Raw genomic sequence first — 25,281 nt, 5'->3', positions numbered from 1 at the left:
AGAATTGGTTTAAGATTTCATTAGAATTTGGTTAGAAGTTATTTAGGATTATATTAGAATTTGGTTAGAATTTATTTAAAGTCTATATTTTTAATATTTAAAAAAATGATATTTTTTTAGGATTTTTTTCTTATATATATTTCTTTAAGGATAATTTATAATTTTATTATGTTTCTTTTGAAATTTCTTTAAGACTTCTTTTAAATTGATTAAAGATTAATTATCATTGTTAAAATTGAATTAGAGCTTATTTAAAATTGTGTTAGAGTTGTTAGGACTTTCTTGTTGGAAATTCTATTTTACCTTCCATAATCAAGTACCTGGTGCATTTTCAAGCAAACTTCATAGAATATGATACTATTGTATGGTATTCAACATTGACATGTGTCATTGTAAATAAAAATAAAACTAAGTAATATTACAAGGTTATTTTTGTTGAGACCCATAAGAATAATGTATTTAAATAGAAACATATTGAATACTATATTTTCATTGATAATATGATATTTATTTTAAATAATTTATATATATATATATATATATATATATATATATGTAATACAAACCTCAATATCTACAAATAATTGACTTTATTGAGAATTTTTATCTTCTTTGCTATCAACCATTAAGTTAGAATTTAGTAACAAATAAGTATGTTATAAATGATTAAATTTCTTTTAAGATTGAGATTTGAGCACTAAATATTTTATCATTACAATCAACTAACAATTTACATCAAATAGCCATTATTTGTAAGTTATTAGATGAATTCTATTAAAAAAAATTCACCAAGCCAAAATAATCAACATTATTTTTTAATAGATCAATTGCCAAAATATAAATTCTTTGTTATTTTAATCTACAATAGGTTACATACAGATCTATATTATATTAATTCTACCTAAAATATTTACTAATAATATAAAATATTTTATAATTTATAGCAACTTTAAAAAAAGAATTTTTTAATTTTTAATTTATACTTTTTAATAATTAAGAATTTAAATTAAACTTAATATAAATGTAATATACATTGTGAAGATTGCAAAGATAGAAATTTATGAGTTTAATAATTAAACTATACATGATGATGTCATCACATGATTTTCTATAAAAAAAATACTATTATTGAGATAAATAATTAAAAAAATCATTGCAAAATGCTATAGATAATTACATATATTTGCACCAAAAAGACAATTTTTAGTTTTCTTTATAAAGTTGTATTGGAGAGAATCTTGTTTAATTGATTTTATTTTATTTATTTTTATATAGAACTGTATAATTTGGTTATGATTTGAATATGTTTAATATAAAATTATATGGTTTAATTTGGACTTAATTTCAAAAATCTATTCTTAATTTGATTTGATTAGGTTTAATTTGATAGTAGCTTTAAACAAATCGAAATAAATCACATAAATCAAATTATTTCAATTTCAATCATAAGTGTAATCTTTGGTTAAACTTGGTTTAATGGTTGATTAAATTATTAGCTATGTTTTTTTCTTAAATTTGTACAATAAATTCTTTCAAATAAAAAGGATATTGTATCTTTATATATATATTTAGATAGCTTACAATTACAATTGTGTCTAATATTTTTCTTTCTATCTTAATATAATTCATTAACCTCATTGTTCTTAAAACAAAAGTATTGTAGCCCTTCATTTTTACCAATTAGCTAGGTATATATTGAATGATATTTTTTTAAATTAAGATAAGTTCTTATGGTGAATTATTTTTTTTAAGTATTTTGTAGTTAGATTGATTATTTTATAAAATTATTGTATATTTTTATAATAAAATAATTATTTATTGTGGTTTTTATTTTTTGTTTGTATTCAAGGCTTAAAAAATTATAAAAATATAATGGAATATTTTCACCTAGTCTATCAAAATTTGTCTAATTTTGTATATATACATTTGGTTGCATATCAGGCAATAGATTCTAATTTCATAATTTTATACAACATGGTTTTTATTCTTGGTGGTGATAATATTATATTCATTAACTTTAATTTTGTGTATTAATAGAGCTTAAAAATTAAGAAGTCAATTATGGCCCAAAAAAATAATATTTTTATTTTAAAAATTCAATCACAATAAAATTTGTGCCCATTGCATTAATTATATTATAGTTTATACATATCTCTCAATTAAATTTTATGTTATTTCTAGCAAAAATAACTAGTCTAATAGAATAGATCTAGCAACCTTAGTCTTTTTTTAATCTTTTTTATTATTTTTATTTCTTATGGTATTATAATTACACAAATCAATAATCATCTATTATGTTATTTTTTAAATGTAAAGTTTAGGTTCTATCTTTATTTGTACTTTATATTGGTCCAACATTATAATTCAATGGCATATTATATTGTTGGCTATTGTAAATAGGCTTTGAATATTTAGAAAGTGTTTCAATTTGGTTTTTCTTGAAATTAACTATTCTTAATCTTATAGTTTGAGTCTTGGCAAAAACAGCACCATACTAGGATGTTGTTACATTCAATAAAAACACTCTTTATTTTCATTATAGAGTTGGTCACCACTATTTATATTACTATTCTGCAACAAATATCAAAGCCACACATATTAAGGTTTTCAAATTTTATTAATTTTTTAGAATTTATTTTAAATATGCCCCAAATTAGATATATTCCATGTAAATATTTTTAAATATTCATCTAGTAAATCCTTTAGAATTATCTATACTACTATTTATAATATTTTTTATTCTTTTTTTAATTTTAAAATTTTATGTAAAATCAAAAATAAAATCTAGATTTTTAACTTAGAATGTAAATAACATTAAAAGTATAAAATGAAGTGAAATAAATAATGTCTTATATTTAACATCTTCAAAGATAAATTTGAGATAGAAATAATCTTTATCTATATTCTTTTCTTACTAGTTACTACTACCCACAACTTTTAAGAGTTTAACCAGCCATAATGCGATTTTTTTGTACAAAAAATTCTTTTCATAAAATAGAGAAATTTAACATATTTTATAAAATATCCTATTTTTTTAAAATAAAATTTGAAAGTGTAGTTTCTTAAAGTTAAATACCTCATTTACTTCATTTCATACTATTAAATTTTTATTATCAATTATCTTTACAATTTTAATTTGTATTACTATAAGAATTATGAGTTTTAAAATTATACTTAAAGATAATAAATCAATACTAAAAATATCTTCTAACTAACTAAATATTATACTTAAAGATAATAAATTAATACTAAAAATATCTTTTAACTAACTAAATATTTAAAAAATATTATTACTATATATATATATATATATTTTAGCAATAGAGTCTATAAACCAATCTTATTGACTATGTTCTAATTTAATGATGTTTTCTTTTATATTTTTATTTAATTTCTACAAATCATATTCATCTTTATACTTGTTGTTTCAAACTTAATTTTCAATTCAATAAATCTAAAGACTTCTTATATACAAATTGATAATTCACGATTGCATATATTCAATGTCTTTATTAAGCTCTTTCATGTCAATTTTTTTTTCCTAATGGTTGGTTTTTTTGCAATAATTACATATTGCTGCACAAAAACCATATCTAACACTATTGTTTTTATTGTTAGATTGTAGTGAATAAAAAATTTGAAACATATATCTAAATACTGAGTATAAATCCAATCTATATAATATATTTTATTTGTATATATTTACAAGCTCACTTCTACAACCACTACCATGTCCAAAGAATTGCCTTTAGACTAGCATCGCTTTTTCTTTCATCCCATTATTGCCTCTTTACTTCTACGAATCTTCAATATGCATTTGTAGATCAATGTTGGCATATGTAGATAGGAAGTATATTTATAAGATCAATGCTAAAGATTGAGATAAAAATAGACAAGCTTGAAGGCAATCTATCCAAAATAATGTACATCAACTTCATTTCATCAACCATTGCATTGAATCTACCTAACATAGTATTTTTAGATTACACATCATATAGATAATTATCTATTTTATGTCTTTTTTCAAATACATCATTTATTTTTCTATCTAAAACAATCATGTGCTAAAATATATCTCTTATACAATGTAGCTTAAAGTAATTTCAACACTCTACAATATCTAAGTCAAATATATTAATACTAGTGGAAAAAAACTCTTTTTTATTATAGACATCAAGTGAAACTTTTCTTTTATCTTCAATTAATTGACTTATTTAGCAATAAGTGGTAGCTTTGCTTCCTCAATAGCTCAATTAAGATTGCTTTCTTCATTTGAAAGCTCTAGTTTAAACTTCAACTTGTCTCACATCTCATCTCTTTAAAAAAGTGCCTTAATTTAAATTTAGAAAAGTGTCTTAATTTAAATTGACCATGATACATATTTGCACCCTCTATCTAATTGTTTTATCATAAAAAAAAAAAAATGCTTCACCAAATATAGTGATATTTTTATACTATTTCCTTTTCTTTTTTTTAAATTATCTCTCTCACGACATGGAGTTCTATAATAATCTACAGAACTCAAATGCATGTAGGAATCTCACTCATGCCCAATTGATGCTTTGGGCTCATTCGATTGCATTGCTCTAATATCATAAAAAGCGACATCATCTCACCTTTATTTATTGAGAAATGAACTGCAGGAAATAGTGGCAACATCGCCTAAGTAGAGCTTAAGTGAGACCGACTAAGTAGAACTTGATCCTAGCTTTACCCTAAGTAATGTAAGCGTCGGATGAGTGAACTAAACAGAGGAAGAGCGCATGTGTGCTTCCGACACAAACATGTTTAAAGTCTTCGCATTAAGACATGCGCATCCAGGATACAAATCTTTCACAGCTCATAACTACTCATACCAGAACGTCGGAATGCAAGCCAACAAAAGCAGTACCCAGGCCACGAATCCTCGAGGTTAAGTTGTTAGAGAGTACCTTTGCCTGCTACTACAGATCGACACTGACGTGTGAAGTTGTCAGCCGAAGGTGATACCAGAGGCGCTGCGGGCTTGTAAATGTTTAGAAGAATGCCTGGGTAGGGGTCGATGCAATGAATTACTAGAAGAAGAATTATGACGGTGCGTAGCGGAAATATTAGCGAAGTGAGGAAAGTGGCCATAACAAGGACGCCAAACCAAACCTAATCATCAAGTTCTCCTGAGCAGATGCTTAGGTACACGGTGATCTCATATGAGCCACGCGCTCTTGAAGGATGAAATGTCTCCTCGACGAAATGAATCGAATTGTAACGGTGCAGAGGTTCCCTTCAACTTTTAAAGTCATCTCGGTACCGTATGCAATGCTTTGAGAGCTTAGCAGGAATTGAAATATTAGAGTTGCGCATGCTAACCTCTCATGTTGTTGACGTTTGTGAAACGATTGCAAGAGCTGCTCATCATGAACTATCTATCACCCTAAATCTATCGCAAGTACCGACGAGAAGGACGAAGAGTAAAAGTATCAGGGACGATTGAGTCTAAGAAGCAGGAGAAGTCACCGACGAAGTCAAATCAAGTGGCGTCAGCATCAACCACACGAACACAGGATGAAGTACTACGAGTAGTATGTCATAATCGTCTTCATTACTCAATCAATTACAACCGACAATTTTAAATTCCGTCTGGATAACTATTCACAAAAGAATTCTAACCAAGGCATAGTCTCATCGTATGCTTAATTCTTAGAAACCTCTAGAATGTAGGTGTACAACCGATGGTCCAGACACATTCCCCTTCACCGTGCCATCATACCATGAAATCTAACGATGAATCTGTTTGAAAGAAACGTCTCCCACTGTATGCACACGTGAAAGATCTGCCATAAATGAAAGGGAAAACGGGTAAGTAATCAAAGCTCGGAGCAAACGAGAAAGGGCCTAATAGCAGCCTTAGAAATTCCGAGATTTCGGCGCAGTGGCTATGCCCAGAGGGATGGCCGACAAGTTGGAGGGTAATCTGGCATAAAACCATTCCGTTAATTACGGTCGTGAAGTCACGGGGACACCAATGTGCTGCAAATGTGGATCGCTGACGCGAATAGCAATTCCTTCAAAGGCAGTTCAATCAAAGCCCCGCCTAATTTGTACCTGGCATTGAAGGCGCACTCTCGTGCAGAGCATACTTTCCACCTCCTAGATATGACAGCGAACGTCGATTGTTGACAGTGGATGAAATGCACCGTTACAATTTCGAACCCATGTTGATCATCAGAGTTAGAGTTTTCAACAATTGTTGTTAGATTGTTGAATAGGAATCCTGATTCGTACTTTTTGCTGCAAAAAAATCATTCGCACGCAGACCACCGCACGCTTCAAGCTCACGGAATGCTGCAAACTTTAGTCTCCGCACATTCGACAAGCTGATCACCATGGAATCGAATTTCGAACACAGAGTATCAGACATCCGATGAGAAGCTGAGCTTGAAATCAATGTAGAGCAATCTCGATGCGCGTAATCGAACATGTAAACGACAAGCGAAGCTCACCGATGGGAAGCATCGCACAAGAAGACCTTACATAGAAACGAGCTTCGGCGCAAGAAACTCGTGAATCGATATTTCGCCGCGTGCGACCAATTTCTCCGCAACAAATAAAATTATGAGGGTCCAAAGCTGGATAGCCACGGCCAAGACCACGAATAGGCGTGCAGAAACGCCGAAGCTGTGAGGGAGCGTTTGCAACGATCGATCGAGCTCTTCCATGAAATGACCTCGGAGATGAAGGCACAAATCCCACAAACAAACAAAACAAAGTCAAGCAAAACAAATTACAAAAAACAACAAAAAAAATTGTGGCAAATCAGCAAAAATGTGCATTCAACTAACTAAGTTTTTCGAAGAAGTTATAATAAGGTGTATGCACATACACAAATAAATGATTATATAAACACATATATATAAATATATATATTTTTAAGTTTGTAACATCTAAAATAGAATAAAAAAATACACATCATAAAATTTTAAATTAGCAAAAGTTAGTCTCAATAATGATTTGTCATATATATATATATATATATATATCTTATACAGTTATGTATAAAATATTAATATTAAAATATATTGATTTTCTTACATTGATTTTTTGATACCTTACTGAACTTACTTATTTGCATCAAAAATTCTAATATGAAAAAATTTAAGAACTTAAAATGTTATGTGTTGAATGAACAAAAACGTTCTATTGAAAAATTACTTTTAATCACAAAGAAAATTAAGCCTCTTTCTTTTTCACATAAACTCAATAATTTAAATGTAAGTCTTAGAATCTATTAGAATATCACTTATAATCTAAGTTTGGTGATGATGTTGAATAAACAAACATGATTGAATGTTAGTTTGAAATAGTGATTATACACTTAATTACCATAATTTTTCTACTACACCCTATATTTGGTAATAACAAAACAAAACCAAAATATGATTCTATATAATAAAGCTTAGAGAGAATGGCAAAGTGGGAGTTGATGTATTCCTATTTCTTCTCTTGGTTTTTATTTCATCTTTCTAAAACACATAGAATTTGTGAGAACTTTTTTGGATGTTTTTAATGTCAAAATAAGAGTTCAGAAAAAAAAAAAAAAAAAAAAAAAAAAAAAAAAGATTACATCTAGACTTATTGCACATAAGTGTAAGTTGAATCTCTGTCATATGTGCAACAATTGTTCAACACAAGTAATACATTTGAAATATTAGGTTTTAACTATAAAAGTATGTGTAATTTAAACAGAATATTTCAAAATATAACAAACTTATAATTGTTGAATAAATATTTATCAATACTCTTGTGCTTGATTGATTGATATACATAATACTTATGTCGATGTTGTATTATTCATAACTAGTCATTTATGTCTAAAAGATTTAGCTCAATGCATTAAAAATGTAATTTCTCTACATTTATCTTCATTATGCTGAAACACAATAATATAATATGATACATCCGTGCATATACATAGAACATGTAGTGTTATTTGATGTACAACTTTATTGTGAATATTTGACTACAAATAAAGCAATTCAGAAATCAATTAAAATTATATTAAATTAAATTAATTTTTTTGTGGTAGAAGCGTTTTATAAACTATAATTTAAAATATCAATATTAATAAATTTCTACTTAATTAACATGTTTAGATTATAAAAGGTATGTTGCAATCTTAATTGTCTAATATCAATGTACTCACCTTTAATAAATTGACTATACTAATATTTTCATGTTTTGTAAAATCTATCATAGAAATTAAAATGGTTTTTTTTTTTTAATTTTTTTTAATTTTTTTTTGCTTTTGATTTTAAAATTTTACACAATTATCTTTTGAGTTTATAAGAATGGTTGTACCAGAAGAAAAATATTTCAAAATACAAAATAAATGAATTGATGGATAAACATGCTAGCTAAGAAGTATTATGAAGTTATTTTTTTTGCAATTTACTGTACCTCAAATTTTGTTTCTTCTGAACCTACAAAGTTTATTGTTGTAAATAATTTAAATTTTCATAATAATAATGCATGCAATGTAAATGCATTTTTTAATTTTTTATTTATTTATTTGTATGAATTTATTTATTTAATTAAAAAATATCAATTTATGATTTGGGATTAAAGATTTTAGTAGACTTGAAAGAGTTGATTTAAGTACCATATTTATAAATCCATCTCTTATTTTGTACTTTTCTTAATCATTGAAACATATCACATTAGTTGTAAACTTATTTCTTGGTATATACAAAATATTAAAATATCTAATTATTATCATATTGAAATAAAATCAAATCAAATAAAGTATATTTTTAATAGAATAGTTAACTTCTTAAATTGTGACTTTGACATAAAATATCATGGATTTTATAACAACAACTTCTTATCATGGACATACATACTTATTGTAATATTTATCCATATTTAATTTATCCATATTTAATTTATTTATATTTAATTTATTTATATTTAATTTATCCATATTTAATTATCCATATTTAATTATCCATATTTAATTTATCCATATATAATTTTAGATTTATTTCATTATATTTTCTAGATAAACTTCCTAGAAGCTTCATAGACACTACTTTGACTTTACATGTGTTTGTAGTCGATTGATAGGTTAGATCTTGGTCAACAAGTTAACTATGGGTAAGTAGCTTACAAAACAAGCTAACTATATGGCACATATATAGAAAACTTGCCTTGCAAGCTAAGATATGTATCTTGTAAAGTCAACACATTTTGGAGGTTTTATAGGACATTATTACATAGCTCCTAGTAAAGAATATATATAGAGGCAAGAATGAAGCCTTCTTCATTTTTCTCAATGTCTTTCTAGTCCTTAGTCTAGTCTCAAGAATTTCTAATCTTCTTGTCTTTAAAAATAACTATTCTACTTCAATATGTTTCCATCTTTGAGTAATTTTCTAGTCTTTCTAAGTGACACAAGAGTGTATTAAAGATTTTTTTTTTTTCAAGATTCATATCTTTGATAGTTTGATAAGATTGCTAACTTATTATTCTTGTCTTGTTTTTAAAATGAATAGATTATCTTATTTATATTATTATATTTTGAAGCTTGTAGATTATCCACCTTTAAACAAATTGTTTGATTTTCTAACACCAATTTTTTTCCTTGAATGGAATAGACTACCTCTTTTTGTGGAAATTTTCATTCAATATTAAAGGTTACAAATTACCTTCTTCTAATTTGACTTGTGGATTTGTTAAGTTGTTTGAAATAGAAAGAAAAATCATGGATGCTAAATTTGATAAAAGTGAGAATGAATTTGTAACTATTTTAGATCTTCATGAATTTATTAATATTTTTAGAGTGGAAATTTTACACATCATTAGTACCAACTACAAAATTACTAATCCTATGCCTATGGAAGAAGATAAGAATCTACATCAAGAATTTGTATAGTAGAAAGAAGAAAGTAGATTGATCTTACAACCAAATCTAGGAAGTTTTGCTTCTATAAGTACCATGGAATACAAATAATTATGCCCAAGAAGTTTGATGGAATGAGATCAAAATTTTGAGGATTTTTGCAATAAGATAAATTCTATTTAAGATTATATTTCTTCTAATATTGTCATGGATTTACTCAAGTTGGATTGATAAGTGTACTTCTATCTAGAAGTGCTCTTTCTTAGTTTGCACTTTTGATGGAAAATAATTCATAATTCTTTTATGATATGAATTCATTCTTAAAAGTATTTAAGGCCACATTTAGAAAAAGTGATCAAAAAATAATAGCAAAAATAAAGCTCTTGTATTTGTGACAAAGATCATAGTCAGCCATAATATATGCAGTTAAATTTTAAAAACTTTCTTGCAATGTAGACTAGAATGATAAAGTCCTTATTAATCAATTTTGATATGGATTGAATAATAACATTAAAGATTTATTATTTACAATGACAAAAGTAAATTTTTTAAAATAATTTTTACTTAAGCCACTACATGCAACAATTGAGTATTTGAAAGATGTTAAGAGAAAAGACTTGGTTGAAGAGGAACAAGTTAAGTATTAAAGATAGCTCTTAAGTTTTCAAAAACTTATTCATCAAAGCCAAAACCAAATCAAATTGATATAGTACATTTTAAATCTTTCATTGATTAAGAAAAGTTTTGACATTATCAAGAAAATTTGTGATTATATTATGGAAAAGCTAAGCATATAATTTAATATTATTCAAAGAAGCAATAAAATCACAAAATGAGAAGCATGATTACTAAAGAAGTTAAGATATCAAAAAACAAGTTTTTTCAGCTACCATAGGAATCATGTGGCTAAGATCTTATGTTATTCCTAGTAAAGGTCTTATTCTCTTCTCAGATCTCTCATCTTGTTTTATAATAGAAGTTTATTTAGGACCAAAATATCACAAAGTCTTGGCCTTGTTAGATTCAAAAATCTTAGCATGTTTTATAGACAAAGACTTTATCAAAAAAAAAGAAATAGTATTAATCAAAAAAACTAAATTTGTACATATTGAAGTCCTAGATGGTCATTTGTTATCTTTTAGAGATGTTACCCATAAGACTATTTCTTTAGATGTAGTAATTAAAAATTATAATAGTGTAGTAATATTTAATATTATAAGATTTTCCTCTAATTTAGTTATTTTAGGATTATCGTGGTTAAAAAAGTATAATCTTTAAATAAATTGGATTTCTTATAACCTTAATTTTTTTGATAATTTAATCCAAAAATTTAATATTGAAGTAAAAATAGATAAGCTCAATACATCCAAATCCTTATTGATAGGTGTAAGAGTTTTTATGCATGTAGCAAAAGAAGTATCATCTTTTGTTATACCACACTTATTTTTGATGGTCAAAAGATGTTAAGTGGTATTCTTAGCCAATATCAAGATTTCTAGGATGTTTTTAAAAAAGAAAAATACAGGTATTCTTTCATGCCATCAATCCTATGATTGTTCAATTGATATACAAGAAAGAGCTCAACTACCATTTAGACCAATCTACATCTTATTTTAAAATAAGTTGATTTCACTAAAAGAATATATTGACAAAAACTTGGCTAAGAACTTTATATACTATTCAAAATCTTTCATAGGAGCTTCTATCTTATTTGTGAAGAAAAATAATAGATTTTTGCAAATGTACAAAGACTATCAAGGATTTAATAAGATCACTATTAAGAATAGATATCTCCTACCTTTGATTTCAAGAATTTTTTACCAACTCAATCAAATAAAGACCTACTTAAAAATTGATCTACAATGAGTATACAACCTGATTCATATCAAAGAAGATGACTGGAAGACTATTTTCTGAAATAAGTATGGACATTTCAAATATAATGTCATGCCTTTTGGACTCACAAATGTACTAATTACTTTTCAACATCTCATGAATGGTGTCTTTTGTGAGTTTCTTAATGATTTTTTTGTTTGTTATTTAAACAACATTGTCATCTACTCTAACAATACAGAAGAATGTGAACTTCATGTTTGTTGCATATTACAAAAACTTAAAGATATAGGATTATATTCTAAGATGGAAAAGTGTATATTTTACACTACTCAAGTTGATTTTTTTAGATACATCATTTTCAACAAAAGATTAATGATGAATCTAAAGAAAGTCTAAACTTTCATAGATTGAAAGATTCCAAAATAATTAGAGATGTGTAATATTTTTTGGAATTCACTAATGTCAACGATATGAATTAAAAGTAGATGCATAAATAAGAGGAATCTATATCAAAAGAAAAGTAAAAAAAATAAAAATAAAGAAGTATGTATTTTAAAAAGAAATAAGAATAGCTATTGCTAAAAGACAAAGAAATTAGGGACTCTTAAAACTAAGCTAGAAATAAGAAAGGAATTGAAAAGTGTGAAGAAAGCTTCACTCTTACTTCTATATATACTATCTACCTAAGATCTATATGGTGACAGTCTATAAGACCTCCAAAAATATGTTGACTTTGCATGACACATATTCTGACTTGCAAAGTAAGTTTCCGATATAGAAGCCACATAGTTAACTTCTACTATAAGCTACCAACACATGTAGTATATGGATAGCTTTTTGATCAAGTTTCTAATCTATCAATCACCTAAAAACATATGTAAAGTCAAAATAATGTCTGAAAAGCTTTTCTAAAAGGTATTATAAAATTATCCTATTTTTATTAAATTCTACCTATTCATGTTATTTAGGTAACAATTACAGTAGATATATATCCATGACATTACCTCTCTTTTAGGAGACGAATTCTACAAGGAGTAGTGATCATATATTGAGGAAGTCTAAGATACAACAAATTCTATTTGCCACGTACTTTGATCTTTATTTTTTTAAAAGGTAGTTGATAGGTCCTCTCAACCATCGATAATGTCTCATTCCAAGGTGGAAAGACTACCCTGTGATTTGATCATTATTGAAATCTTTGTAACTTCTTTCAAACAAAGCATTTGTAATACGATCACGAGTCATGTCTACTTCCAATAAAATCACCAAACATTGAAAGTCTTTTCTTAAGTCATGATACTAAACTTGTTGTATCTTGCCATCTATTTTAGAGAAAACGTGTTGTTCTTGCAGGTCTTCATTCTTATTATATTATCTTGAAGGTTGTGATAATTACAATGTCTTGTTTGAAAAGTCAATAAATGATGGCTCTTGAGTTGAATTTGTTGACTGTTAGTTCTCCATCTCCTTAATGTCACAATTATATAAAAATTAAAAACAAGAATAGAAGGTAGAATGTAATCTTTTCTAGACCTTGTTTCTTTTATAGCAAAGACTTACTATTCTTCATCTTAATTTTGATAAATATTGTCGATGAAAAGCCTCTATCACCTTTGCTACATTTGCAAGATAATTTGCAAGTCATGGATGATAATTATAATTGATAAAAAAATAAAAAATAAATAAAATAAATAAAAAAAATAAAAATAAAAAAATGTTTGTTGTGTAGAAGAATACTTTGTATTATTAAAAACAAACTTTGCCAATAGAAGAAGGTTGTCCAATCATCTTGTTCATAATTGATGGTATACCTTAAGTATTACTCCAAAATTTGTTTATGTGCTCTATCTATCTATCAATTTAAGGATAAAAGATCAAAGAAAGCTTTATGACTACCTTTAGAATCTTTAAAAAGAATTGTCTAAAATCTTCATACAAATTGAGTACTCCTATTCAATATAATATCTTTTGGCAATCCATGATACTAATAGATATTATCAAGGAAAAGATTGACATTTTCATTACTTATAATAGATTTTGTATATGATACAAAATGTATTTTTTGGTGAAACAATCTACTATCACAAATATAGAATCCCACAAACTTGAGATTGAATAATCTATAATAAAATCCATAGAAACAAAAGTTCATGGTTGTTTTGACATAGGTAATGGCTAAAGAAGTCCATAAGGTTGATAACTAAGAGTTCTTGACCTTGAACAAATGTCACATGATTGAACAAAGTCTTTTACATCCTTCTATATTTGTGGCCACTAAAAATCATTGCATATTATCTCCAAAGTCTTGTTGTATCCAAAATGTCTTGCTGCTAGAAAGTCATGATGTGCTTGAAGAATATCTAATTGTGCTTCTCCTTTTGGAACATATATGTGCTCTTCAAATTAAAGTAGGTTGTTCTTGAACTCAAACTTAGAAGTATCACAAAACTTACAAAAAATTATTCTTAATATCATGAACAAGAGAATCAGAGGATATATTTGATTGAATTTACTTGAAAAAATTTAAATCAACAATCAATGTTGATTTCACTATTTGAACATGAAATTATTTTAGCTTCAATAAAATTTACCTTTGTTGATCAAAAACTGTATTTTTTTCTTTTGATACAAGATTAGAAATATCTAAAAAAGATATTAAATAAATTTTATTATTTTCTTAGCCAATAAATAATATTCAAATTGAATCTTGATAAATACATACTCTAACAAGCTTCATTATTCAAAATACATATTAACATGAAATATTCAAGATTCTTGTGATCTATATATACATTAATTAAACTAAAAGCGCCTTCTAGATAATGATGCCATTCTTAAAAAGAATCCACAATTATAAGAAGTTCTTTGTCATAGGTTTCATAGTTAATCTCAGTTGCTGAGAATTCCCTAGAATGAAAAGCTATTGGGTGGAGCTTGTCATCTTTTCCTATTTGTGACAAAATAGCATCCATAGATATATCTAATACATTTGTTTCTATAAAAAATGCCTTCAAAAATTTGACGTTGTCGTACTGTAATTACTTACAGTATGTAAAAATTAGTGAAAACATGTAATATGTTTATAAGTCTTAATGTGAGTTAGAATAGTTAGTATGTTAATTTAAAATGAATTGAAATAAGAAAAATTATTTGGAAGTTAATCTAGTTTGATCATAGAGTTTATATTATATAGGATTTAGATAGTTAGTATAAAGATTAAGGGAAGGGAGGAGTTAAAAGATGAAAATATAACTACAAGGAGGCTTATTGGAAAGGATGAAAGTAAGGCATGGTTGGATGAAGGCAAGGGGTGAAGAACTTCATCCCTATTGGTCGAATACCATGCCCAATGGGCTTTGAGGAGGTTGCCCGAGGCCATATTAGGAATTAGGGTTCCTCTTTCGAGGCCATTCGAGCTTTTGAGGCTAGGGTCAAAAGGTTTAGAGTTTTGGGTATAATTTGGATGAAGATTTTGTGTGATTTCGAGTTTTTATGGAAAAGATATGAATGTTCAAAGATAAGGTGTCAATTTCGTACCTACTGTCACTTCTTTTGGACATCACATACGAATACGGAGAGCAACGGAAGATCGGCGACTAGATTTGGAGGGAGCATTTTCTCGGCTACACATTCTACTTACTGTATAGTGAATTCTAAGATTGGATGAAGGAGTTATGAGGCGTTGAAGACAGCACTTGTAATTTGAAGGCAGTAAGTATATCGTTTTGTTGCTAGTTATGGGTGAAGCCATATCTTAAGTTTCTGGATGAATTTTTGGCTCAAAATTTCCACAAGTGTGTGTAATTGGGTTAAGAAGCTTTAGATCAAAGTTTCATAGTATTTGAATGATTGCTTTGTGAGATATGAAGGAAGTTGTATATGGGTGTAAAAAAGCTAGGGTTTGATGCTACAGTTAGGGTTTTCAAGATATCACAAGATCCAAGATGAATTTACAATTGAATTTTGGTGTGGTAGTTGCTAAAGATATATCAATACTCCATGTAAAATTTGGAGTTGTTTAGACGGTTAGATCGTAAGTTATGAGCTGTTGAACTTCGGGAAAAATTCCTCACAAGGATATATAAGTTTTTTATAACACCTTATCAAGTATTTTGGTGTTCTTTGGATTTTAAGGCTTGTATATTGATGTAATTGCTCCAAAGGAGAGGAGTTTATATATATATAATTTTTACCCTTATATTTCAAACTTAATTGAGTATTTAGTGACAGCCAGAAGCCCAGCACTTTCTTGAGGCAAACTCTCTCTACCCCGACAACGTGATACAAGATTGGTCTAGAAATAAAAGTTGATTTTAAGGCTTCAAAAGATGTTTCAGCTTCTTTGTTGAAATCAAGTTTGACTTTGCATATCAGACTTGTAAGAGAAATTGCAACTTGAGAAAAATTCTTGATGAAGATTCAAAAATAATTAATAAAGCTCAAAAAGCATTGCACATCTTTTATTGTACTTCAAATCTTCTAATCAATAATAATTTGAACCTTCTTTGTATCCATCATAAGTCCTTTATTGGAAATGATATAATCTAAGAAGTCAACTTCAGTTGTGTAGAATACACACTTTTTCAATTTGGTATATTATCCCGCATCTCTAAATTTTTATAACATATGACAAATATGAATTTTATGCTCTTTTATATTTTTAGAATAGATTAAAAGATTATTTAAATAATAAACAACAAAATTATCTAGAAGCTCAAAAAAATATCATTTAAAAGATGTTGAAAAGCAGCTGATACATTTGTGACGTCAAAAGGCATGATATAATATTCAAAGTATCCATATACTATTCAAAATATAGTCTTCCATTTACCTCCTTCTTTAATATTGACCAAGTTATATGCTTCTCATAGATCTATTTTTATATAGATCTTAGCTTAATTTATTTGATCAAAAAATCTAAATATTAAAGATAAAGGATATTTATTCTTGATGGTAATCTTGATGAGTCTTCAATAATCTATGCACATTTGCAATGATCCAGCTTTTTTCTTCACAAATAAGATAGGAGGTTTAGTAGGTGATTTCGAATTGAATATGAAATTCTTGGCCAAGTTCTTGTTAATGTATTTCTTGAATTCAGTCAACTCATTTTGTGATAAACTATAGATAGGAATAAATGGTGGCTAACTTCCATCTATAAGGTCGTTTTAGCAATCATATGAATGATGCTCAAGGAAAATATCTATATTTTTTATTTCAAAAATATCTTAAAAATCTGTCATAGACATACTCATATAAGCTAATAATTACATATACAAGTAAGTAAAAGTAAGTTAATTCTATGGTATTTAATATGCAAGCTTCCTAGAAGCTTTATAGATGCTACTTTGACTTCATAGGTGTCTTTAATTGATTTTTTGGATTAGAAACGTGGTCAATAAGTTGGCCATGTGCCACATATATTGTTGGCTTGAAGATCAAGCTAACTATGTGGCCCACACATAGAAAAACTTGCCTTATAAGTCAAGGCATGTGTCCTACAAAGTCAACACATATTGGAGGTCTTATAGAATGTCGCCGCGTAGCCCCTAGTTAGATAGTATATATAGAGATAAGAGTGAAGCCTTCTTCACTCTTGTCAACTCCTTTCTTGCTTCCAGTCTAGTTTCAAGGGTCTCTTATTTTCTTGTCTTCTGGCAATAGCCATTCTAGTTTCTCTTTTAATATACATATTTATTTATTTATATTTTTTTATCTTTCTTTGAGTGAAGGCTTACTTCTCTGAATTACTTTTTCATCGAGTTCTTTTCCTTGACAGATTGACAAGAGTACACCTATAATATCAAAGCTTTGTCTAATCTTGATTAAGAGTGGATTACCCCTTTTTCTTGATAAAATATAAGCATATTAGAAGTTGCGGATTACCTTCTTCTAAATTGATATTGTCCTTAGTATTTTCTTTGTTCCCAAGTCCTCTCTTCTATTTGTCTTAAGCGATATTAGACATCTTCTCTTTCCTAAGTGTTATCATGGCAAAACTTGTTGAAATGAAGAGTGCAATAGCACAAATGTAAGAGCAATTGAGGGAGTTAATGCTTGCGATGCATCAACTCAATTTACCACTACAAAGAGCAACAAGATTGGCAGAAAGTAAAGATGTAGAAATGGTTGGAGTTGCTTCAACATCTGCACCAAACCATGTCCTTTCTCTTATGGTGGAACGCCCTTCAAATGTTAGAGAACCAAGAATTGCCCTACCCGAGAAGTTTGATGGCATCAGATCCAAGTTTCGAGGATTTATCAATCAAGTGCAACTTGTGATTGAACTTCAACCCCAAAGCTATCCAATTCTAGGATCACAAGTTAGATTGATTGGTATGCTTCTTTCAGATTCGGCACTATCATGGTTTTCATCTTGTTTTGAACAACGAGATCCAATATTGGATAATCTAGAGGCTTTTTTGGCGGAGTTTCGATCCATGTATGGAGAACATGATGCAATTCATGTTGCAACCAATAAGATCTATATTTTACGACAAGGCAATCAATCAATAACATTGTACGCTTCACAATTTTGACAACTTGCAACTGATATCAAGTGGGATGATGCTGCACTTATTATAGCCAATTTCTCTACGGATTATAATATGAGATAAAAAAATTAATGCTCAACTTACCAAATCTTTAAACATTAAGTCAAGCAATTGACTTTGCTTTGAAGTGCGACAATCGCCTTTTTGAATTTCGATGTGAGAACCGCACAAGTAGACCTCAATATTACCATAATTCAATGGCAACACCAACACCTCTTCAATACATACATTCGAAAGTAGAGGATATGCAAATTGATGCAGTATGTTTCAAATCTCTTACTGAGCAAGAAAAGACTCGTCGTCGTCAAGAAGGATTATGTTTATATTATGGAGAACCAAAGCACACTGCTCAACATTGTCCAAAGAAATGATGCAATCACAAAATGAGGAGTATGGCTGTGAAAGAAGACAATATGTCAGAAAACGAGTTTGTCCAGCTACAATAGAGACCGTGCGGCTAGAACCTTGCACAATATCTAGTAAAGGTCCTATTCTCTCCTCAGAACCCTCTCCCTGTTTTACATTAAATGTTATTTTAGGACCTAAACATTACAAAGTCTCTGCCTTGTTAGATTCAGGAGCCTCAACGAGTTTTTTAGATGAAAAATTTACTAAAAGACATAGCATATCTTTAGTAAAGAAAACTAAACTTATTCATGTAGAAGTCATAGATAGTTGTCCATTGTCTTCTAGAGATATTACTCACGAAATCCTTCCTATAGAAGTAATAATCAATGGTCATAATAGTTTTGTAGTATTTAATATCATTAGATCTCCCTCTAATCCAGTCATTTTAGATTTATCGTGGTTAGAAAAATACAACCTTCAAATAGATTGGATTTCTTAAACTCTTACTTTCTCTAAAAGTATAACTAGCATTGTAGTTAATCAAGTAGAGAGTAATAAGTCCAGTTCAATTAAATTCGTATTTATAGGTGCAAAAGCTTTCTTACATGCTGCTATGAAAGAATCACCATATATTATTTATGCCACACCTATTTCTACTAGTGAAAAGACTTCAAGTGGTATTCTAAGCCAATATCAAGAATTTCAAGATATATTCGAAAAAAAAGAATGTGGATACACTCTCGGAACATCATCCCTATGATTGCTCAATTGACCTTCAAGAAGGAGCACAACCGCCATTTGGACCAATCTACAGTTTATCACAAAATGAGTTGACTGAACTCAAGGAGTATATTGAAGAAAATCTAGCCAAGAATTTCATACGTCATTTAAAATCTCCGGCAGGAGCTCCAATTTTATTTGTGAAGAAAAAAGATGGATCATTGCGGATGTGTGTTGATTATCGAGGACTCAACAAGATTACCATTAAGAACAGGTATCCACTACCTTTAATATCAGGACTTCTTGATCAACTGAATCAAGCTAAGATCTATACAAAAATAGATCTTCGGGGAGCATACAATCTAGTACGCATCAAAGAACGAGATGAATGACAATATCTATCGCTATCATGGATTACCCAAGGATATTATATCAGATAGAGAAACTCAATTTGTATCAAGATTTTGGCGGACTCTTTTCAAGATTCTTAAAGTGGATATAAAATTATCTTTGGCATTCCATCCTCAAATTGATGGACAAACGGAGCATGTTAATCAAGTTTTGGAGCAATATTTAAGATGTACCATTAACTACCAACAAGATGATTGGACAACTCTTTTGCCATTGGTAGAGTTTGCTTACAATACCACGGTACATTCTTCTACAAAACAAACACCTTTCTCTATTAATTATGGTTATCATCCACGACTTGATACTTTTGACTTTTCAAAAGTTGATAATTCTATTGTGAAAGATTTGGTGATTCATTTATCAAAGCTACATCCAACGATGAAGGTGCAGTTAAAAGAGGCTGAAGAATAACAAAAGGTCAATGTGGATGTCTATCAAAAGAAACAACCACCATTCCTCTTGGGTGATAAGGTATGGCTACTTTGTCGCAATATCAAGATCACTCGTCCTTGTGACAAGTTGGACTATCGAAGGCTGGGACCATTTTCTATTTCTACACAAATAAATCCAGTTACCTATCGTTTACATCTACCAAAGTCAATGAAAATCCATCCAGTATTCCACGTGTCTCCTCTTGAACCATACAAGATAGTGGACATACCAAGAAGACGACATGCTCTACCTCATCCTATAGAAGTGAACAATAATGAAGAGTTTGAAGTAGAAGAAGTCTTAGATTCAAGGCGGCGCCAAAATAAATTGAAATATCTTGTCCATTGGCACAGATATGATATTAGTGAACGCACATGGGAGCCAATAAAGAATCTTGTAAATGCAACAAAGGCAGTGGAGGCTTTTCATCGACGACATCCATCAAGATTAAGATAAAAACCTTCTTTATAAAAAAAACAACATCTACGCAAGATAACATTCTACTTTCAATCCTTGTTTGTAGCTTCTTTGTAGTTGTGACGCTCAAAAGATGGAGAACCAACAACCAGCAGATTCGACTCAAGAGCCTTCATTTACTGACCTACCGACGAGAAATAACGATAGTCACAACCTTCAAGATGACGTAATCGAGATAAAGATCTTCAAGAACAACATGTTCTTCCTTGAATAGATGGTGAGATACAACGCGTTTGGTATCACAATTTGGGAAGGGACTCCCGATGTTTGGTGATTTTGTTAGAGATAGGAACAACTCCTGATGGTGTTGAAAATTTTCTATTCGAAGGAAGTTATGAAGGCCTCAACAATGATCAAATAATTGGGTGGTCTTCCCGCCCTGGTATGGAATACTACTGATGGTTGAGAGGCCCTATCAATCATCTTCGAAAAGAATAAAGATTAGAATATGTGGCAAATACAATTCATCGCATCATAGATTTCCTCAAAATATGATGACTGTTCCTCGTGGAACTCGTCCCTAGAAGGAGGGGTAATGTCATGGACATACTCATGTAAGCTAGTAATTACATATACAAGTAGGTAAAAGTAATTTAATTCTATAGTATTTAATATGCAAGCTTTCTAGAAGCTTCATAGACGCTACTTTGACTTCATATGTATCTTTAATTGACTTTTTGGATTAAAAACGTGGTCAATAAGTTAGCCATGTGCCACACATGTTGTTAACTTGGAGATCAAGCTAACTAGTGGCCCACACGTAGAAAAACTTGCCTTGTAAATCAAGGCATGTATCCTACAAAGTCAACACATATTGGAGGCCCTATCGAATGTCGCCACGTAGTCCCTAGTTAGATAGTATATATAGAGACAAGAGTGAAGCTTTCTTCACTCTTGTCAACTCTTTTCTTGCTTCCAGTCTAGTTTCAAGGGTCTCTAGTTTTCTTGTCTTTTGGCAATAGCCATTCTAGTTTCTCTTTCAATATACATATTTATTTATTTATATTTTGTTACCTTTCTTTGAATGAAAGCTCACTTATCTGAATTGCTTTTTCATCAAGTTCTTGTCCTTGACAAAATCTTAATATTGACTTGGAATACCACTTGACGTCTTTTCATTATTAAAAATGGGTGTGGTATAAATATCAAAAAATAATCCTTCTTTTGCAACATGTATGAAAGCTTTTGCATCTATAAGTATGAATTTGGCTATACTATATTCATGGCTTTTTACAAATCTCTTAATAATATTCTAAAGGAAGTTAAGTTTACAAGAAATCCAATGTATCATAGGATTATATTTTTCTAGCAATGATAAACCTAAAATAACCAGATTAGAAGGAGATCTAATTATATTAAAAATTATGTAACTCTTATGAGCATTTATTGCTACATCTGTAGGAAATGTTTCTTGAATAGTATCTCCAGAAGATAATAGATGGCCATTTGTGACTTCTATATATACGGGTTTAGTTTTTTATACTAAAAATATTCAATTTTTATTCATAAATTCTTCATCTAAAAAATAAGCTAATATTCCTAAATCTTTAAAAGAAAAGGCTTTGTGATTATTAGATCCTAAATGCACATCTTTTGTTTAATAAAGAAAGGATTTTGATAAGAAATAGTACATTTATTTGTACAAGATTTCAACCGCATGATCCTAATTATAGCTCGATAAATTTATTTTTTAACATTTTTACATCTTTGATAATTATACTCCTCATTTTATAATTGTATTATTTATTTGGATAATGTTGAGCAACGTGCTAAGCTTCTCCTAAATATAAACATAATCCTTTTTGATAACAATGAGATTTTTCTTGTTCAATAACAAGTTTAAAATGTACCACATCAATTTATATGTCTTCTACTTCTAAATGTTTAGATTGAGAAGTCATTGGTGTTGTTATTGAATTGTAATAATATGGAGGTTCTCTTGCACAATTTTCATATTAAAACTCAAAAAGCTAATTGTCACACTTCACAGTATAGTCAATTGTTTGATTTACTATATAAAGATCATGTAAGCTAAGCATCAATTTCTTTACCTCATATTATAAGCCATAGAAAAATTAGCTAATAAAGGCAATACCATCTCACTTGACATTAATTGCTAGTTATCAAAATTGTGAAGTATATGATATTGTTGATCAATTGCCTTGTCCCAAGATACGGATCTTATTAGTTGTAATATATATTACATCATGTTTTCCATACATAGATCAAAACTCTGCCAAAGAAGCCTCTAAATTATCTAATATTGAATCTCATCATTTAAAAAAACATGAAAATCATGATAATACCAAATCTGAAGAAATGTATCAATGAATCTAACTTATGATTCCAAAGTTGGATAGCTTTGAGGTTAAAGTTCAATCACAAGTTGTATTTGGTTGATAAATCCTTAAAACTTAAATCTTGTGCGATCAAACTTCTCAAGTAAGGCAACTTTGGATTTTTTAACATTAGATAGATGTTCTATTATAGGAAAAGGGATGTGATTCAATATAGATATTAAAGTAGCTCCAATCATGTCTATATCTTCATTTCTTGTCATTTTTGTTTCTTTTTGTTGAGATAAACTGAGTTAATGCATCGCAAGCATCATCTCTCTCAATTGCTCTTACATTTGTGCCATTGCACTCTTTATATCAAGAAACTCTGCAATGATAATACTTTTAAAAAAATATCTAATATTGCTTAAGACAAGTAAGAGATAAGACTTGAGAACAAAGAAAATATTAAAAATAATATTAGTTTAGAAGAAGATAATCTTGTAAAATATTTGGTAAATTATTTATTAGAATTACATATAATAATAAAGGTTCAATTAAAAAGAGTTGAAGAACAACAAAAATTCAATGTGGATGCATATCACAAAGAACAACCACAATTCAACATAGATAATAAGGTATAGTAACTCCATTGTAATATGAAGACTATTTGTCTTTGCCACAAGTCGGACTATCTTAGGCTTGCACTTTTTTTTATTTATGAATAAATCAATCTTATTGCAAATCAATTACTGTCAAGGACATGAATCTCGAAGAAAGGAAATCCTCAATACACTCTTCTATTATTGAAGAGAACTAGAAAGTCACTCAAAAGGTGATGTAATATTAACTAGAATGGCTATTGCAAAAAAAATAAGAAGACTAAAAAGTCTTGAAATAAGACTAAGACTAGAAAGGCCTTGACAAGAGTGAAGAAGGCTTAACTCTTGCCTCCATATATACTATCTAACTAAGAGCCACGTTGTGATGTCCTGTAGGACATCCAACATGTGTTGACTTTGTTAACCACATGTCTTATCTTATAAGGCAAGTTATTTATGTATGCACCATGTAGTTGGCTTGTTCCACAAGCTACTACACGGAGGTAACTTGTTCCACAAGCTACCAATATATGGTTAGCTTTTTGGCCAAGTCTCTAACCTACAAACACATCTAAAGTCAAAACCGCGTTTACAAAGCTTTTAGGAAGCTTCTCTAGAAGACTTTATGAAATTATTTTATTTTACCTATTTCTACTTAATCATATAAGTAACTATTGAGGTAAATATATATATTCGTGATATTATCTCCTCTTCTAGGAATGATCTCCATGAGGAGCGGTCTTCATATCTTGAAGAAGTCCAAGATGCGATGAATTATATTTGTTACATACTTTGATCTTTGCTTTCTTCAAAGATGGTTGATAGGTCCTCTCAACCATCTATAGTATCTCATAGGAGGGCAAGAAGACTACCCTATTATTTGAACATTGTTGAGGCCTTCATAACTTCTTCCAAATAAAATATTTGGAATATTGTCAGTAGTAGTTTCTATCTCTAATAAAATCACTAAACATTGGCATTCTCTTTTAAGGTCGTGATACCAAACACATTGTATCTCGCCATCTACTCGAGGAAGAACATGTCATTCTTGAAGATCTTCATCTTGATTCTATCATCTTGAAGGTTGAGACATCGCAATGTCTCGTCTGATAAGTCCGTAAATAAAAGCTCTTGAGTTGAATCTACAGGTTGTTGGTGTTCCATCTCATCACAAATATACAGAAGCTACAATGAAAGATAGAAGGTAGATTTTCTTTTGATCTTGTTTCTTTTATAGCAAAGGTTTGCTATTCTTCATCTTGATTTTGATAGATGTTGTTGATGAAAGACTTTAACTTTTTTTGCTTCATTTGTAAGATTCTTTGATGGCTCCCATGTGCATTCACTAATATCATATCCGCACCAATGAACAAGTTATTTCAACCTATTTTGGCGCCACCTTCAGTCTAAGACTTCTTCCACCTCAAACTCTTAGTTATTATCCACTTCTATAGGAGGAGGTGATATTTGTCTTCTTCCCAAGATATTCACTGTCTTACACGGCGCCAGAAGAGACACGTGAAATACAAGGTGGATCTTCATAGACTCCGGTAGATATAATCGATAGACAACAGAATTTATTTGTTCACAAATAGGAAAAGGTCTGAGCCTACAATAATCTAATTTATCACAAGGACGAATAGTCTTGATATTATGATCAAGTAACCATACCTTGTCGGCCATATTATATTGTGGTTGCTCCTTGCGATAGGCATGTGCGTTGGTCTTTTGTCATTCTTGAGCTTCCTTTA

General features: G+C 29.2%; 1 long non-coding RNA gene across 1 annotated transcript; it reads right to left on the bottom strand.

Moving 5' to 3' along the window:
* Nucleotides 1–4,595: 4,595 nt before the first annotated feature.
* Nucleotides 4,596–6,923, bottom strand: LOC112273163 (uncharacterized). The gene is made up of 2 exons (XR_002966930.3): nucleotides 6,082–6,923; nucleotides 4,596–5,810 (listed from the first exon to the last, which is right to left on the bottom strand). It is a non-coding gene; the product is annotated as an uncharacterized LOC112273163 (long non-coding RNA).
* Nucleotides 6,924–25,281: the final 18,358 nt, after the last annotated feature.

Source organism: Physcomitrium patens, chromosome 20, assembly GCF_059467195.1.
Source record: "Physcomitrium patens ecotype Gransden chromosome 20, ASM5946719v1, whole genome shotgun sequence".
Taxonomy (NCBI): domain Eukaryota; kingdom Viridiplantae; phylum Streptophyta; class Bryopsida; order Funariales; family Funariaceae; genus Physcomitrium; species Physcomitrium patens.
The sequence above is the reverse complement of the archived record's forward strand: the minus strand, read 5'-3'. Positions and strand labels throughout refer to the sequence as shown.